The sequence below is a fragment of the Pan troglodytes genome, chromosome 9, assembly GCF_028858775.2.
Source record: "Pan troglodytes isolate AG18354 chromosome 9, NHGRI_mPanTro3-v2.0_pri, whole genome shotgun sequence".
Classification (NCBI taxonomy): Eukaryota; Metazoa; Chordata; class Mammalia; order Primates; family Hominidae; genus Pan; species Pan troglodytes.
This window is the reverse complement of record NC_072407.2, coordinates 46,056,610-46,076,551: the sequence shown is the minus strand read 5'-3', so window position 1 is coordinate 46,076,551 and position 19,942 is coordinate 46,056,610. Positions and strand designations below refer to the sequence as shown.

At 36.0% G+C, this 19,942-nt stretch overlaps 1 long non-coding RNA gene across 1 annotated transcript in view; it reads left to right on the top strand.

Moving 5' to 3' along the window:
• The window catches only part of LOC107967325 (uncharacterized), an 83,693-nt gene that overhangs the window by 24,778 nt on the left and 38,973 nt on the right, over nt 1-19,942 (top strand). The window lies entirely within an intron of this gene.

The following is a 19,942-nucleotide window of genomic DNA, read 5'->3' as shown; positions in this document are numbered from 1 at the left end:
GATTCAACTATTGGTGGTTTTGGATTTTAACAAATAAAAATAAAAATGTTTGCTCACTTCTGAAATGTTTAAACAGGTTTTCTAATTCCTGTAAATGGAGTAAATGTAATTCCTATAAATGAGCAGACCTATACTTAAAATTTTCTTTCTGAATTCTCCAGAATAATTAAGTTAGCTATCAGCAATTATAGAATAGAAAGACAGGATTTATTTCTACCATATGCATAGATTCCTTCTTCTTTGGTTGTGATTACTGATATATCTTTCTTTATCTATTTGTGATAACCTTTTATGACAGCTGTTGCCCATCGTTAGATGCCAGCTGGATTCCTCTATGTATATAATGTTGCTAGCTTTTATAGAGCTTTTAGAGGAGTTTTATTAATGGATTACAGTGAAGTTGAAGGAAGATTATTTGTTTAAGCTTTCACTTCATCAGAGGTGGTCTAACAACACCAAGTTTGAGTGCAGCTTAAATTATAAACTTAATATTTGGGCCTCATTTTGATCAAATGTTCTTTCACACTTAGTTTCAAGATTGTGTTCTTTATTAGCTTCTCAAACTATGATACTAAACAATTCTGTGAAAAACCTGAAATAGGAATTCTTCACTTTTAATCAAGTGAGAAACCATTTGGAAGAGTCTTACAGAGCCATGAAACTCCTCTTCAGCAAAACGCATGTAGGTACTTACATGTATGCTTTTGCATGCAAGTTCAGTGTAATGGATCCTTTGATGCTCTTTTGCCAATCTATTTAAAAAAATATGTAATCCTTCCTAATAATTTGGCCCTAAGAATTTTCTGGGATCATTTCTTTGCCTTGGTTTATGTAATCTCAAGAAGATTGGTGTTTCTGCTAAGATTTTGTTTAAAAGTAATAACACTTACCCATAATAATGAACACACTATCTAATCTCCATTTTAAGTCAGGAACAAAAAATTTTGCTTTGAAATCATTGCAATAAAAGCCCCAGACCCAGATCATTAAGTCTAGTTAAGTCAAGAATATTTATTATAAAAATAATCACATAAAAAACTGAATATTGACTTTATGCACCTCAGAATAAAAGTATATAACTTCCAATTAAATTATCATATGGTGGTAAGTTGCGATTTATATATTGATATGCCTATGGTATGGATTAATGGTAGTCAGACAATTATATATTATTGTACATCAAATACCTATTTTATATCAAGAATTGATCCAGTTACTGAGAAAAGTAAATACATATTTGACATGAATCTAAGGATTTATGAATATTGCAATCAAGATAATACATAAACCAATTAGAGAAGTATTATACATACCAAGTTGTGGAGTATTTAGAAAAATCTTTTTGAGAAAGAGTATTACAAATAAAATATTTTGCTATAGATGACATTTGGATAGACAGAGTCAGGGAGGAAGCATTTTGGTTTGTAGCAATTTTTGCTGAAACAAATAAGGATACACATTCATTGTGTTAATCATTTATATCTACCATGTACACCTGCCTCTTGCTGCCAAGTTTGCACCCTAACGAATGTACCTTAGATTATAAAATAGTCTTCATTTTATACCATTTGTTCACATAAATATTTCCAGTCGAAATAAGATCTTGATTATAAACAATTATTTACTTGTATTAATCTGTTTGTGCTGACATAACAAAATATCACAGACTAGGTGGCTTAATTAAACAAGATAAATGTATTTTTTTCCACAGTTTTGGAGGATAGAAGTCCAAGTTCAAGGTGCCAACAGAGTCAGTGTCTGATGCGGCCTCTTGACTTGGGTTGTAGACACTATCGTCTTACCTTATGCTCCCTATGCTCACATGGCGTCTTTATACATGAACAAAGAAAGAGTTCAAGCCCTCTGATCTTTTCTAATCCTATGGATCAGGGTCCCACCCTTATCACCTTATTTAATCTTAATTACTTCCTTAGATGCCCTATCTCCAAATACACACACGCTGAAAGCTAAGACTTCGACATATGAATTCTGAGGGGAAAACATTCAGCCCATAACACTACTTTTAAGCAAATAATAATAAAAGGGATAAGACAGAGATAAAGAGATAGAAAATGTACAAAACATTAAAAGATATGGAGAAGAGTAGAAGTATTAAACTTCTATTTCTCCCAAAGTAGAGAAACAAAATGTAAACTGGAGGGAGGGAAATAATTAAAAACAACAACTGTATATCTGGAAATGATAAAAACCTACGACTAAATAACTTTTAGATTAAGCAAGAAATCATAAAAGGAATTTAAAATAGGAATCAACAATATCTGACCTAATTAGTTAAGAGAAAAATATAATAAAACAACACTTTACATCATTTTATACTTACATAACAGTCCAAAATAGAAAGTCATATAATTTTAAGTGCTAGCAAGCGTATAGGTAGATTGAAGAGTATACATTCATACAAAAATTCTGTAGATTAATTGAGCAGAACTTAGTACACCTAATGACAGAAATTATCGTTGCTGAATATATATCACCTCCTTTCACACAGATTTAAAAGGTAATGAAATAGCTAGTGCTCTTGCTTTTATTTTTGATAGTAGGACACTGTGGTACCTTATGCATATTCATAAAGAAAATAGACTAGTAAAATGAGATGGATACATGGCATGGAATACATTGTAATAGTTATGAACAGTAAATCAGATGTATCAGCCAACATGAATATATCTTTAAAACATAAGATACCTAACACATTATATGTAAATCAAAAACATATGTAAATAAAAAATAATGATTTTAACTTTTATTTTTTTTTATATACTTTAAGTTCTAGGATACATGTGCACAATGTGCAGGTTTGTTACATATGTATACATGTGCCATGCTGGTGTGCTGCACCCATTAACTTGTCATTTACATTAGATATATCTCCTAATGCTATCCCTCCCCACCTCACAACAGGCCATGGTGTGTGATGTTCCTCACCCTGTGCCCAAGTGTTCTCATTGTTCAATTTCCATCTATGAGTGAGAACATGTGGTGTTTGGTTTTTTGTCCTTGCGATAGTTTGCTGAGAATGATGGTTTCCAGCTTCATCCATGTCCCTGCAAAGGACATGAACTCATCCTTTTTTATGGCTGCATAGGATTCCATGGTGTATATGTGCCACATTTTCTTAATCCAGTCTACCATTGATGGACATTTGAGTTGGTTCCAAGTCTTTGCTATTGTGAATAGTGCCGCAATAAACATATGTGTGCATGTGTCTTTATAGCAGCATGATTTATAATCCTTTGAGTATATACCCAGTAATAAGATTGCTGGGTCAAATGGTATTTCTAGTTCTAGATCCTTGAGGAATCACCACACTGTCTTCCACAATGGTTGAACTAGTTTACCATCCCACAAACAGTGTAAAAGTGTTCCTATTTCTCCACATCCTCTCCAGCACCTGTTGTTTCCTGACTTTTTAATGATCGCCATTCTAACTGGTGTGAGATGGTATCTCATTGTGGTTTTGATTTGCATTTCTCTGATGGCCAGTGATGATGAGCATCTTTTCATGTGTCTGTTGGCTGCATAAATGTCTTCTTTTGAGAAGTGTCTGTTCATATCCTTCACCCACTTGTTGATGGAGTTGTTTGTTTTTTTTTCTTGTAAATTTGTTTGAGTTCTTTGCAGATTCTGGATATTAGCCCTTTGTCAGATGAGTAGATTGCAAAAATTTTCTCCCATTCTGTAGGTTGCCTGTTCACTCTGATGGTAGTTTCTTTTGCTATGCAGAAGCTCTTTAGTTTAATTAGATCCCATTTGTCAATTTTGGCTTTTGTTGCCATTGCTTTTGGTGTTTTAGACATGAAGTCCTTGCCCATGCCTATGTCCTGAATGGTATTGCCTAGGTTTTCTTCTAGGGTTTTTATGGTTTTAGGTCTATCATGTAAGTCTTTAATCCATCTTGAATTAATTTTTGTATAAGGTGTATGGAAGGGATCCAGTTTCAGCTTTCTCCATATGGCTAGCCAGTTTTCCCAGCACCATTTATTAAATAGGGAATCCTTTCCCCATTTCTTGTTTTTGTCAAGTTTGTCAAAGATCAGATGGTTGTAGATGTGTAGTATTATTTCTGAGGGCTCTGTTCTATTCCATTGGTCTGTATCTCTGTTTTGGTACCAGCACCATGCTGTTTTGGTTACTGTAACCTTGTAGCATAATTTGAAGTCAGGTAGCGTGATGCCTCCAAGTTTTGTTCTTTTGGCTTAGGATTGACTTGGTAATGCAGGCTCTTTTTTGGTTCCATATGAACTTTAAAGTAGTTTTTTTCCAATTCTGTGAAGAAAGTCATTGGTAGCTTGATGGGGATGTCATTGAATCTATAAATTACCTTGGGCAGTATGGCCATTTTCACGATATTGATTCTTCCTTTCCATGAGCATGGAATGTTCTTCTATTTGTTTGTGTCCTCTTTTATTTTGTTGAGCAGTGATTTTAACTTTTAAAAGACACATATTAAACACATTATAATAAACGCCGTGGGGAGGGTAAGGAATAGCATATAAAGAAAAAAGATGAAATAGAACACAACAAGGAAGGGAACCCCCCAAAGGACAATAACAATAGTTTTTATAAACTGATGTATTAATGAACCTCTTGAAACCTCAAATCTAAGGTTTATTTTATTTTATGTAAGACAAAATAAAGGATTTAGTAAGATAAAATAAAATACTGGGATGAAATTTAATTGTAGAATAATTGATTTTTTCTGAGATGAATAGAAAATTTGAAGCTTAGCTAAAAAAGTAGTGAACTGAGTTATCTACATGGAAAAGCAGATGTGTGGGAAAACATCCATTAAATAATTTGAAGTTTGTCCCAGAGTTACTTGTTGAGAGTAAATTTTGGAAAGAACTATGTTTTTTAGAATAAAAACATAGTAAGATAATGTAAAAAACATCTAGCACTATTGTTTATCTAAACACAAAGAATTTATAATTTTTGGCCAGGCTGGTCTTGAACTCCTGACCCCAGGTGATCTGCCCACTTTGGCTTCCCTAAGTGCTAGGATTACAGGCATGAGCCATCATGCCTGGCCAACATGGTGAAACTCCGTCTCTACTAAAAAATACAAAAATTAGCTGGGCATGGTCACATGCACCTGTAATCCCAGCTACTCAGGAGTCTGAGGCAGGAGAATCTCTTGAACTCAGGAGGCGCAGGTTGCAGTGAGCCGAGATCTCACCACTGCACTTCAGCCTGGGCAACAGAGCCAGACTCCATCTAAAAAGAAAAAAATATATATGTATGTGTGTGCATATATGTATATATATGTATATGTATACACACACACACATACACATATATATACACATATATATAATTGTTAAAGTTTTTTGTTTATATAAATGTAAAGGTTACAAGTACGGGTTTGTGACATGGATGTACTGCACAGTGGTGAAGTCTGGGCTTTTCTTGTAACCATCACCTGAATAATGTGCAGTGTACTCATTATGTACTTTCTCATCCTTCACCCCTCTCCCATCCTCCCACCCTAAAGTTTTGTGTCTTGCTCCAATAGAACCCTACAGCCCTGTAATAGGAGAAATATAAGACAACTGATATGATTAATAGATATAGATAAGATTGATAAAATGCTCAGAGGCTAAATTTTTCTTGGTTCTAAAGATAAAGCCATGGGGGAGGAAGAGGACCAATACAGCAAGAGGTAGAGTAAAACTCATAGAGCAACAGGAGGAAAAGTAATGATTCAAGAATCTGGTAATACTTCAAATGAAACGGGTACAAAATGAATTTTAGAAAAATTATCTAAAAACTATTACGCATTTTAAATGTGATTTATTCTAAGTTTTGCTAACTTATGCAGCAGTATCAATTTAAAAATCTTATAGGCATACCAAAACACAATTTATTTCTCACTCTTGTCACATGTTGGTGGCTGCAGACCAGCTACAGCTCTTCTCTGCTTCGTGGGTTGTCTTTATTCCAAGAGTCAGGCTGAAGAAGCAGCCTGTATTTGGGAGATGACTTTTTTTTTTTTTTTTTGGCAGAGCAAGATGACTGGCTCTTAACTCTTTACTGGCTCCTAAAGCTTACACTTAGTCATGCTTAAATCACATCCAATCACATCCCATTTGTCTAAGTTAGTCACACAGATCAAGTCCAATATCAATGGGATGGGGTGTATGTATATTCCTCCCAGTGGAAGTCCAATAAATCTCATGACAATAGGGGATTTATGTTTCTCCTAAGAAATATGAATAGTCAAGAACAATGATATGATCTGCCATAATAATATCATATATAGGTTGGTCCATTTCCTGATACACCACCTTCCTAGGAATAGAAAATGTTAACTGCTAGCCCTTGCTTTAAGGCAAGTAGGTGAAAGGACTGCTATCATGATGCAGGATTTCCAAATATCAGAATGAGGAGGTCTTTGTTCTGAAGTAGCAAAATCCACATTAAAAATTTTGCTTATTTCTAGGGAGTGTGTTTCCTTTGGTCAAGCAGTTTGGTAATTATGTTCCACCAGGGGTAGGTGTGTATGTATGTGTGTGTGCATGTGTGTTGGTCTGAAAAGAATCTGCTGGTATAGCAATGCTATAAAATATTTCAATTAAGATTCTATTTGCAGATTTATATTTTTGTTGTTGTTGTTATTGTTGTTGGCAAGCGCCTACTCTGAGCTGGAAACATTTTCCAGCTCCTACCTCCATCATAGCCCTAGGATGTGTAATCTGGACTGTGGCTTTCTTAACAGTGATGGAAAGATCACTATTGCTACCCATCCTCTGTATACCAACAAATATGAGAATTAACTTGTTAGTGTAGTTTTCATGGAGTAATTTAATTAAAAATAATAATAGTGAGAATTCAGAATTTAGAGGAAAAAAGCCTGAGGGATAAGAGTTGTTCAACTTGGCCAGAGAGATTAGGGAATGCTAAACAGGGGAAATATATAAGTTAGGAAGAGATGTGGGAATGAGAAAATATGGTTGAACACTAGGAGGATATGGTAAAGGCAGTGTTGTGCTGGACTTAACTGTGCCTGAGAGCTGATTATTAAATTTTCAAGATTGTGTGAGCTGGTTGTTAAAAACAGCCACTATTAAAATTTAAATTATATAAACTTTTATTAAAAGCAAAGGTAATAAATACTCAAAGCTTCTCATGTTCCAATTATTTTACTGCTTTTAAAGCTATTTATATCTACTGAATCCATATTATAGACCACATATATAATGGTGTGCTACTATGCATCCTTTCCAACTCCACGTGTAGTGGCATCATGTTGGTAACCTAAAATAGGCCATTGTGGGAAGAGTACACCACATAAATTGGCAAATGCTACAAGTCAAGGTGAACTCTGGGGTTTTCTCATGTGTGTGTGTGTGAGATCTAGATGTTAAACATTAAGCGTCACACCACTGATTAAAGCAAAATATAATCTGATCTCATAATCTTAGAAATTTATCCTTGAGTGAATAGAAGTGTGTGTGTGTGTGTGCATGTGTGTGTTTATGTGTGTATTACACACAAAGAAGGAGGAAGGAAGTGGGGGAGACAGAGAGAAAAGGAGATGGAAAGCAAAATAGAAACAATGGAAACAGGGAGAACTTCCGCAGCCTTTTCCACACTTATTTGTCTCAAGATTTTACTATAATGAATAAATTTAAAACATTAAATCAATCAACAGTTTTGTGTATAAAACACAAAGACTCTTTTTCCCTAGAGACCTGGGAAGCCATATGCCACCTGTAGAACATTTCCAAGCATCCTTTGTGTGAAGGGTGACCATGTGACTGAATTCTTTCCAATAGGATTTGAGCTGAAGGATGTATATCACTTTCAACCTTTTTCATGAAAATCTTTCTACGTGGCCTTCCCCCTTTCTCATGAGCTACAGAGGTAATGATTGCAGTCACAGAGACTTTACACACCCAAGGCTGATGAGGGCAGAACCACCAAAATCTGTTCCTAACAGCATGAAGCAATCTCTTCCAGATCCCTAGCCCCCTGCCTTGAACCACACTGACTTGGAAATTTGCTAGATTTTTATGTGAAGGACAAATAATCTCATTTCTCTTGACTTCTTACATTTTGTATCATTTGTTCCAGTAGTTTAGCTTATCCTAATAGTCTATTTTAGGCATGCAAAACATTTAAAGGATAACTAAAGAGTTTTTTCTTTTAATGATATATGGACATGTGGGCCCAGCCAGAGACATAAACTCAATCTATAATCTCAGTGGATAATATAGATATGCTAGGCTAGATTGCTTGCTTCATCAGGACTGATACACTGCATTTCTCTACAGATATAACTTTTCTTTTTGGGATAAGAGAGCAAGAGAAAACCGAAAAGGGGCTTGATTTTAAAGCAAACCCCAATCTGTTATGAAATTTCAAGATTTGATAAATTGTAAGAGGAAAGGAAGGATGGAAGAGAGACAAAAGATCACAGAAAGAAAAGCTAGAATGGGAGAAATGGAGGAGGGAGATCTTGTTTTAAGGAAGACCAATGCATTGGTGGCTCCTAAAGAATGTCAAATTTAAGACTGTTGATCCAACTTTTATTTAAAAAGTAGGCTCTCTGCTCAGTATCTGATGGAATCCACCTGCCAATTATACAGCTTTGCTCCTTTACTATCTGGGAACCCGTTTGGAAACTAGGAATGGTACCAGGCCAACTAAATAGCAGCATATTTGTGAATGAATGAGGCCAAATGAAGGAAGTGGAGAAGTGGAGAAGTGAGAAGTGGTGTGGGTCAAATAGTTATTGCAAAGGTATAGAAATATAATGAATCTGGGAGCCGGCTACTGTGGTACACAACTGTAGTCCCAGCTACTTGGCAGGTGGGAGAATCACTTGAGCCCAGGAGTTTGAGGCCACAGTGAGGTATAATGGTGCCACTGAACTCTAGCCTGGTCAACTAGGTGAGACTCTGCCTCTAAATAAATAAATAATATGTAATTAATCCTGGATGTCCTTTCCAGGTGTCTGTATCAGCCCTGTCAAGCAAAACACCAAACTTACTAAATCATAAAGAACTCTTACTTACTCTGATAGCCTATATGACCTGACATTTTTAAAAAATTTAAAGTTGGCATACAAAATATGATTTGTTATCAAGACCTTTTCCTTTTTGTATGATGATGACGATGACAAAAATACTTTTAAGAACAATAAAATAACTAATGTTGGTGTCTCCCTATTTACACATTTTCTCCTGGGTGGTACAGTCACTGAATGTTCTCACCTCCAACACCATCCATTCTTCACCTTTTTTTTTCTTTCTTCTTTCTTTTTCTTTTTTTTGAGACGGAGTCTCGCTCTGTTGCCTAGGCTGAAGTGCAGTGGCACAATCTTGGCTCACTGCAACCTCCACCTCCCAGGTTCACACCATTCTCCTGCCTCAGCCTCCTCAGTAGCTGGGACTACAGGCACCTGCCACCATGCCCGGCTAATTTTTTTGTATTTTTAGTAGAAACGGGGTTTCACCATGTTAGCCAGGATGGTGTCGATCTCCTGACCTCGTGATCCACCCGCCTCGCCCTCCCAAAGTGCTGGGATTACAGGCATGAGATACCGCACCCGGCCCATTCTTCACCTTTCTCTATCCTGTTCTGTGCCGTAGAGGTCTCAAGGGGACTGGTCCCTGAAGACTGTTTTAGTTGAAGTCTTTGGCCTCTGGCTTACAGTTGGATTAGGCCAAGGAAAGACAGTAGCTAGGAGGACAGAAGGAGAGAGAGATCAATATGGTCAGAAAGTGAAGTTTGAACTTTAATAAAGGCACCTTTTTTCTTCTAAAGTCAAAGGCCTCATAAGAGGTGAGTAGAGCACTTCTTTGTACATCAAAGGGACTACCTGTAAAAGAGGAATTATAATCCACTCCATCCTTCAGCAAAACAGGGAAAAAAATGTTGGGATAAAGAGATAACAAGAATTTTTCTGCCTTTGCTCTTTAAGAATTATGTGTTCTCTACTAGGAAAGGAAGATGCCTACACAAGTATTTTATGATGGCTCAAATGATAAAATTTGTATTCCCAGCTCTTTGGGGTAAATTTTTTCTCCAACATCCTTGCTGTGCTATTACCATCATTATCACCATTAATGTCATTGATAAATGTGCTATTAAAGGGATGTTATGAATTGTTCTGGTTTATTGCAACATAAATTTTTTAAAATCAAAAGCTTTAATGTGTAGATAATACTCACAGTGTTTTCCCATGACACTTGGAATATATGACATATTGACAGGGCCACTCAAACTTTCTTAACATATTCAGCTCCCATCTTTAGCTGTCTTTGATGTGTGTATCATACTCACAATTCAGACCTGTTCAGGTCAGCCAAGGTCTACCCAGATCATTTTTTTTCTGGCTTTATCTGAAGTTAATAACCTAATGGAACTCTTGCTGTGGAATATGCAACAACATATTTGGAGGGAGCAGGTAGGGCTAGTTATGACAGCCTTATTTTTTGTGCCAACCAAAGCATTGCAATATGAATTAGTCCCTCCAAACTGCTTACTCTGGTAATTAAATCTGCTCTAGGAATAGCTGTTTTATAACTGTTACAAATCAAAGAACTATGCCACTGAAGTATTCACTTGCCAGGAGACTGTGACATCTCATCTGTTAAAAAGATGATGTTTAAAAACAGCCACTTCTCCTTTTCTTTTTGAAAGATTGTTTCACTGAATGGACATTTCCTTGAGTTGTATTTAGGGAAATGGGAGTTGAATCAGCAGCACTTACACAATGTATGACTCCTATTACTCCTCTCCCAGGAGCATAGGGATTTGCATGGCTTAGAAGACTGGAGGCTGTAATGATAGAACTCAGAGTGGGTTGGGAGCACTGGAATATCTAAGGATGTATGAGTCCCATGGCGTCCATTTTTCAGAATTCACTTCTTTAGAAGCAGACAGTGCTTTTGAGGACAAAACTAATAGTATCTAATGCCTTGGGTGTTCATTGTGAAATGCTATTATCCATGCTAAGGTAATTTGCTATTAATATGGATGTAATACAAAATGCTATCAAAATTTCCACTGTAATGTAGCCTTCATAAATGTCTATTAGTTAGCAACAGCTCCTGTTTCACAGTTTGAATTAACCTCTTTGAAGATGAGTGAACATTTTCTGCACAGCACAGCAGTTTGTAGCTAGCTGCAAATGGAGTGGGGTTGAGGGAGAATTAGTTACTTACATATAGCATGCCTTCATCACATGGATGAACATATGGTACAAGTCCAGACAGTGTGAGCCACACAAAATATGTCTCTTCATTAACTATTGGAAGCTCAACAACAAAATAGAACATATGCAACTAAAAATTTGTTTATTATTTACTTCAGTTTAATGATTATCAACTTAATCTGTTGAGCATATGTGGTTAGATGTTCCTGGGTTTTATGCGTCTGATGAAAGTAGGATTATTTTATTCCACCAATTTTTGCAATTAGCAGTTAAGAAATTGTGAATGAAATACAAGATCAAGTTAATAACAAATTAATGCTGACAAATTAGAAGGATTTGAACACAGAGACTTGGAAAAGAGAGTAAATCTTTGAATAAAGATAAATTTGAAATGCAGATGAGTAAAACTGTATCTTTGATTCTGCAAATAGATTTAAAGAAACAGAAGGCCTATAAAAATGGTAAATCTTGATAAATGTCTTTTTTCCATATTTTACTTTTTAAAATTCTATTCTTTCTGTTCATCTGCATGAGTGACTCTTGTTCTTATGCAGGGGTCCATATCTCATCTCCTTTATTGGACTATGGACTCAAGATAAGAAAACAAGCTTCATTTCTCTCTATATCTCCTTCAGTGCCTAGCATGTTATTTTGCACGTAGTGAGTATTTAAAAGCTGTTTGTTGAATCAAAGTATAAGTGAAGTAGTGGTGATTTACACTGGCTTTATATAATTCACAATTTTAAAACAAATAAGTGAACATATGCTGAATTTCTTAAGCAGATCCCCTGCTCTATTTACATTAGATTTTTCCTAATTTCCTTAATGTATATTCTTATGCATGTCATAATTGAAGATCAGATTAGGGGGTTCTGGTTCATCTGGGTCATAGGCTTATCATTTAAAAAAAAAGCTGTGTAAAATTTCTTCTATGAAGCCTGCAAAAGTGGGTTAATAAACCACATAATTCTTCGCACACATAAATTTAATGTACTGATGTTATCCAATTTACAATATGGAGAATATATTTGAATTCTATTTTTTGGCAAAAAAATAATTCTTGGCCTGGAAAGCAATGCGAATAGATGTCCTAAATTTGCAAATATTTGCTTGGTACTGACACTAGATTTATTTAATGCTATGACTTAAACATATTTTAATAGATTTCTACCATAAAAAGACAGTAAAAGAGTTTGGCCTGCTCAAATAAAATGATGAATAAATAAATATAGCAGCTAATAATAGAAAGAAATATGACATAAATAATGGTAAGCTGAAAAGTAATTGTAGAAGTTTATGGTTATTGGGCTGAATCTAATATGATACTCAATTTCTGCTGGCATTTCAAGAGCTGTCCTAATTAATCAATTGGTAATTGCAGCTATGATTACCAGCTGTGATTATGATTAATTGCCAATATTGATTGATCCTTCAATAATTCTGGCATGTTCTTCCAAACAGAATCTCTGCTGCATTAAGGAGGATTTGAGAGGCATAGTTATTAAAAGCAAATAACCAAACCCTTCATTCTTATTACAAATATGTCCTCAGGGTACAAGATTTGTAATGGTGAAATCATGGATAGATTCACAGTAGGAGAAAGCCAAGAGAGGACGACATTATTCCAGAGATTATTTTAATGAAATAGACTCATTGTGGAGATGGAGTGTATATTTTATAATGATTCATTTACTTCGGGCTTACATTTATTATACCCCCTACTAGTTGAGCCTTCTTTCATTATAACAGTATGATCTCTTCAGGCCAGCCTGATCACTACCTTTCTCAGTCCTATGGGGAGTGAAAATAAATATCTCTGTGCTTTTCTAACTGCCACGTTATTTTTTGTAAGAAAGGTTAATTATTAAGTGTTTTAGGGAAGTGCCAGGAACTTCAGCAAAGGAAATACTTTTTTCTGGCTTACATCATAAATGAGAAATTCTTGAAAGTCATTTTCTCTAATATGTCATTAACCTAGTGCCAACTGGAGGTGGTAGTTATATTATCAAGGAGCAGCGACACCATGCAGCCTAAAAGGGTGGCTTGTTACCGTGACAGCTCCCCAAAACCATAAATAAAATTTATCTTAGAAGAGCTTCTCACTTCAGATTGAAGTAGTGACTTCAGTAAGGTGAGATCATTGGAAAATGCTGAAAATCTCACTCATTTTCAAAAAAGAAAGAAAGGAAACCATTACATATGTTCCACAAGGGCAGGGGACCTGTCTATTATGTCTCATTGCAGCCTGAGACCTTTTAAAGTGCCTAATACAGGGTGGAAATTTAATAAATAACTCCTGAATAAATGAATGAACACTTGTGCACACTCCCAGATGTTGGGACTTGGCATGTATTGACCATCGATTCAATATACACATTTATATATTGCACTGCATACATGATATTGCACTATCTACATACAATCTTCCTAACAACCACATGAAGGAGGCTCAATTAGTAACATTATTTTAGAAATGTGGAAATAACTTTGAGAGGTAAGTAACACAGTCAAATCCACATAATTAGTAATTGACAGTTGAACCAAAGGACTTGAGCTAAGCTTGCTAAAGCTACAAGATCCATGCTTTTAACTATTGTAATATTCTAATTTTCAAAAATGTCCAGAAGGTTAATTGCATTTTTCCTCTTTTGCAAAACAACTTATTAAGTTACTTGAGTTTATAGCAGAGTTTGGACTTGAGACCATCAGTCTGTTGCCAAATATTCACCCACTGCTTCCACCTCACCTTTACCTTCTGTGTAACCACTTCTTCAATGTGAATACTCTGCTCAGAGAGGGCTGCTCTTCAATATCCAAATGATGCCATTCTCATTCCTAACTCTATGGCCTGGCATATGGCCTTTTATTAGTTTCCAGTTGCCACTATGGTACGTTACCACAAACTTAGTGGCTTAAAGCAACAAAAATTTATTGTTTCATAGTTCTAGGTGTGAGAAGTCTAAAATCAGTCTCACTGGGCCAAAAAGATGCTAACAGGCTTTTTCCTTCTGAAGGCTCTAGAGGAGAATTCATTTCCTTGCCTTTGCCAATTTCTAGGAGTCATGTGCATTTCTTGGCTAGTGCCCCCTTTGTCCATCTTCAAAGGCGGCTGCACAGTGTTGTCACATTCTGTTAACAGACTCTGCCCCTGAAATCACATCATTTCCTTGGACTGACTCCCCTGCCTCCAGTTTCTAAGGAGACTTGTGACTACATTGGGCCCACCCAGATAATTTATGATAATCTCCCTATCTCAAGATCCTTAATTTAATTATGTCTGCAAAGTCTTTTTGGCCATATATGGTCACATCCACAGTTTGGGAATTAGGACGTTGACATCTTTGGGGAGCCATCATTCAGCCACTACAGACCTGCATATGGTCTCATTTTGTTCCTTTGACTTCCCCAGGCAACCATACTTCAATTTACCTAAAGGACATCCATCTACTCACTTCTGAAACTGGATTAATAATATGGCCAGCATTAAAAAATGAAGAGCCATGGTTCAGATGTTTTTCAGTATCATTTATGCTTGGTGAATTTTGGAAGCCACATCAATATTGTTCAACTAGAGACTATGTAATCGTTGTTGAAATAATTATGAAAATCATGACAGAACATGAAGACGCTTATATTTTCAGTAAAGAAAGCAGGACACAAAATACTATCATCAGCCTTGTAATATTTATGTATTTGAATATGGCTAGAAGAAAATGGAATGTGATTTAATTTGTGGGAAATTATCAGCATTTTTATTTAAATTTTGCTGTACTATTATGTTATTTTCAGTTTCCCAACTCTTCCGTGTGACTTTCTAGTAAACATCAGCCTTCATTGATACTCTGTCTTCTCTAAACTATGCTTTATAAAGTATATCACAAAATTTATCTCACTTACAGTTTTTCATTCAGGAATCATTTCTGCCCAACAGAGTGTATCTCCTGGATTCTCAAGCCACCTAGCATGTAACTGATTATTTGATGAAAGATCTATAAACTATATTAAGTTCAACATATATTTGTGGAATGTTATATGCAGTGTCCTACTTTTCCTGGACTAGAACAATTTATGTCTACCTTCTTGTAGGAATTACTAAGAGTACCTCTTTCACTCCAAAAAGTATTCGGGCTGGGCGAGGTGGCTCACGCCTGTAATCCCAGCACTTTGGGAGGCCGAGGCAGGTGGATCACCTGAGGTCAGGAATTTGAGACCAGCGTGGCCAGCATGGTGCCACTTCGTCTCTACTAAGGCAAAAGAACTACCCAGGCATGGTTATAGTCCCAGCTACTTGGGAAGCTGAGGCAGGAGAATTGCTTGAACCTGGGAGGCAGAGGGTGCAGTGAGCCGAGATCACGCCATTGCACTCCAGCCCGGGTGACAGAGTGAGACTACATCTCAAAAAAAGAAAAAAAAAAAAAGTATTCTGGTTTGAAAGATAAATTATTTAATTTTCCTAAATATATACCAAGTATTGTGGGTTGATCTCAGTGATAACTGTAAACCTTGCTTCCTAATCTTAACAAGTGAGCATTAAATAATTTGATACATAGTGTGGTAAGCAGATTAATGGCGCCCTCAAACATATCCACATTCTAATCCCGTGGAGCCTGTGAATATATTATACTATATAGCATAGAGGCATTAAGGTTGTAGATGAAATTAAGGTTCCTAATCAGTTGACCTTAAAATAGGAAGTTTACCTGGGATTATCCAGGTAGGTCCAATGTAATAGTTACAAGAGTTCTTAAAGGGGAAAGAGGGAAGTAGAAGGGAAAGGTGACCATGGAAGAAAGACACAGAGAGATGCAACAGTGCTGGCTTTCAAGATGGAGTAGGACACCACAAGTCAGAAATAACAGGTGATATCAAGAAGCTGGTGAATGTAAGAGGGCAGAGCCTTTCCTAGAGCCTCCAGAAGGAATGCAGCCCTGCTAACACCTTGATTTTAACCCTGTGGTGTCCATGATAAACCTCTGATCCCTGGAATGGTAAGATAATACCTTTGCACTGTTTTAAGCAACTACATTTGGTGTAATTGTGGCAGCAGCAATGGAAAATTAATCCAGAATTACAGTTTTGCCTCGACCATAATACAGGCAAGTAGAAGTGGATGAGTCCTAGGCAGAAGAATCCTAGGACTTGTGATGGTACCCAATGCCCTGAGGGTGAGCCCAGAGCAGAGTGCAAGATAGAGGTGCAGCCCAGCAGTAAGACAGAATGAGTGGGTTTGGCTCATGTGCCAGGTTCAGCCAGAAGAGGGTACATATCCCTTTTTTTTTCTTTGGGTCATCACCTTCATTATGTTTCAATTACAATGTGGTCAATCAATTTTCAAAAATTGCCTTCTAGTCCAACAAGATGATTGATAATTGTGACCTACTCTTCCGGTTATCCCAGAACTAAAAAATTTCCTGGGATGAGGGACTTTCAGCACTAAAACCAGGGCAGTCCCAGGGAAACTGGAATTGTTGGTTACCCTAAACATGGCATCATACGTTATTCATTCCAAAAACGATTCTTAAGTGAGAATGTTTAGTATAAACAGCAATAAAAAGAAAATACAAATAAGCAAAACTAATCTTTGATTATTATAGCTTTAAAACTTTGACCTAGGACATTATAATATATAATAAGATACTCTTAGACATCCCCATTTAAAAATAATCTATTTAAGCTCAATTTTGAGAAAGTACTACATTTAAATTTTTTGTAGGCTGCCTTATTCTAATAAAGAACACAAGAATAAAATGAGCCAAATCAGTTTTTTGCTCATGATGTTATGGAATTGTATAATGGAAGTGACTCTTTATTTGTGAAAACATATTTCTGAGAGATCCTCCTCTCTGTGGGATGACTCAGAGACCTTAGCCAGGAACAGAGAGAGTCTGAGTGGGTGAGGCTTTCACCCTCCATTCCTGTTAGAACCAGCAGAATCTAGTCATTTCATTTGCAGAGGGTTCTTTGGTAGAAATATAATAAAGACCACTGTTTTCAATCAAAACAAATAAAGGCCCAAGAAGGAAGTGATTTGTCCAAAGTCACTTAGCAACTCACAACCTAAGCTCCTGGCTAGACTTAGTTGCCTTTCTTCATTCACCTATAATCACCATAGGAATACATGGAAATGTAGTTCTTTTGTAATTATATCTTGTCGGATGTCTGAAGAGTGAAAATATACCAACCTTTTAATGACACAGCAAGTTGGAAGGTCCACATGGTTTGCTGCTACACAAAATCATAACATTAAGTGTTGGCACCAGAAAGGATCATTTATCAATTCTCTCCTTCTACAACTGGAGTCCAGGGAGGTTAAATGAGGTTTGTTGAGATCATCCCACTAAGGGCAGCATCAGCACTGGAATTCTAGGGGAATTTAGTTATATCATTCAACTTCCCTTTGCTGTCACTTGTAGTTATTGTTCCTTTGGTTTCTTAAATGAATATTTCTACACAAGTCCAGCCTTTTCTTTAAATTCTAAGTATACTTAACATTGCCAGGATATAATATGAAAGTAGTAAAGCTTTAATTGCTGAATAATTGAGAATTGAGGAGGGGAAAATAAAGATTAGATTTTCTTACCAAGTCAAGTCAACATTTAATTGTTCTCTAAGCCATCTGAGAGTTATAGAAAGAACTTAAAGGAAGGGTGCTGAACTATTTGTTCTCCATCCTACACCCACATTCTCGTTGGACATTGACAGCTGTTAAAAATAAATAAGAATTTTAATAAGAAAAGAAAGGGACTTTTATATGGAAGGTCCTATGCTGGCTACTTTAAATACTATATCTCAATCAACACATACAGCACCCCATGGGATAGATTTTTTTACTAAGACCCTTTATGTTGCAAGTGACAAAGTCATAACACAAGCCATGTGCTATGGTTTCAATGTTCCCTCTAAACTCATGTTGAAACTTAATCCCCAATGTGGCAGTATTGAGAAATAAGATCTTTAAGAGATGATTAGATCATAAGGACTCTGCCTTCATGAATGGATCAATCCACTTATGGATTAATGATTTAAAGCATTAGTGGATTAATGGTTTATCATGGTGGATTTATAAGAAGAAAAAGAGAGAACTGAGCATAGCATGTTAGCACACTCAGTCCCCTCACCATGTGATGCCCTGTGTCACCTCAGGACTGTCTATGGAGAAGACAGTCAAATTTTTGGCTAATTTTCTTGTCTTCCAGCAATAAGGCCCTCATCAAATGTAGCCCCTTGACCACATTTCTGCCTCCATAAGAAATAAATCCCTTTAACCTATAAATTACCTAGTTTCAGGTATTCTGAAATAAGCAACAGAAAACAGATGAAGACAGTGTTTTAAACATAAATGAGCATTGAGAGCCTCATATAGTTGAGAATTCTAGGAATGTTAATACCCCTTAAAGAATGTGAGTCTCAGAAACTTTTGTTTCTGTCTTCCTCAACCTCTCTTTCTCTTCATGATGTAGCATTATTCCTTATTTCTTACACTGCAGAATAGAAAGGACAACTTGGAGTTATAGGCTTAAATCATCTGAAAAACTAGGAGAATGCTGGTTGGCCTGGCTTGAGCCATGTACCATCACTGTGAGAAACTTTGTGGCTAGGGAGATAGACACTAAGATTAATGAAATCTAAGTGACATGAAAAATTCTATACCCCTGGACTAGAAGAGTATGGCAATAGACAGACCCTTGGAGACCATGTTAAGTGGGAAGGAGCACTTTCCCAAAGAAAGAGGAGTTCTGTTAAAAAACAGAGGAGAGCTATTGAATCAGCAAATGTAAAGAAATGTTCATGAGGGTGTAATTATCTTTACGTAGGGATGAGTATATGAGATATCAGAAATATTTGATAGTGCTTTTAATGTTTGCACAACTAATAAATACATATTAGCCCAGAATATGAGCCCAATTTCATCTGGTTCCAATTTCTTCTCTTTCTGCTGCAAGCCTTGCACCACTGTGATATTCATAGACCCTTGTAAGGGATATAGCTTTTCTTTACAAACATTAGAATTATTATATTCAATTCAGTAACAGAACTCAAAATAGCACTACTGAATTGTAAAAATGATTATTTTGTTGGAGGGATATAAAATGTCCGTTTCTCTGGAAATTGTTTAGCAAGGAGCATGACTTTTGTTGTGTTTTTAAATGTTTTCAAAGGGATTTCAAAATCTTTTAAGGCCATTAAAGGAGTATTTCAGTGGCTTGAAATGTCCTTTTACATGGTCTGAAGATTTTTCTCACCTACACAGCTCATCATCAAAAAATTACCATCTTAACTGTTCAAATGGAGTAAAACAAATCCTTCTCTCCTATAATGCTAATAGGATTTTTAATTTTTTCACCTTTATAGGATGCAGAAAATTTGGCTAAATAATAAAAATTCTAAAAACAAAAAAAAAATCCTGACACCTTGGAATTCACTTTCAATGATTGATTCTAGAGAAATAATGACTTCATAAATTTGATTTCACAGGGATTCTTCAAAGTATTAGAACAGAGAAAATAGAAAACAATCCAAACATTAAGCAATAGAGGATTAGCTAAATGAATTATGACAATGATAATACGTAACATTTGTTGAGCCCATGCAATGAGTCAAATATTGGGCACACTATTCATGGCACTTATTTATCTCATTCCATCCTCACAATAAAAAACATACAAATTAGGTGTTATTGCTATTATCTCTCTTGTCTTCTTCTGCAGTTAAAAACAATCAAACAAAACAGATACATAAACGACAGACTGTGACTTAAAG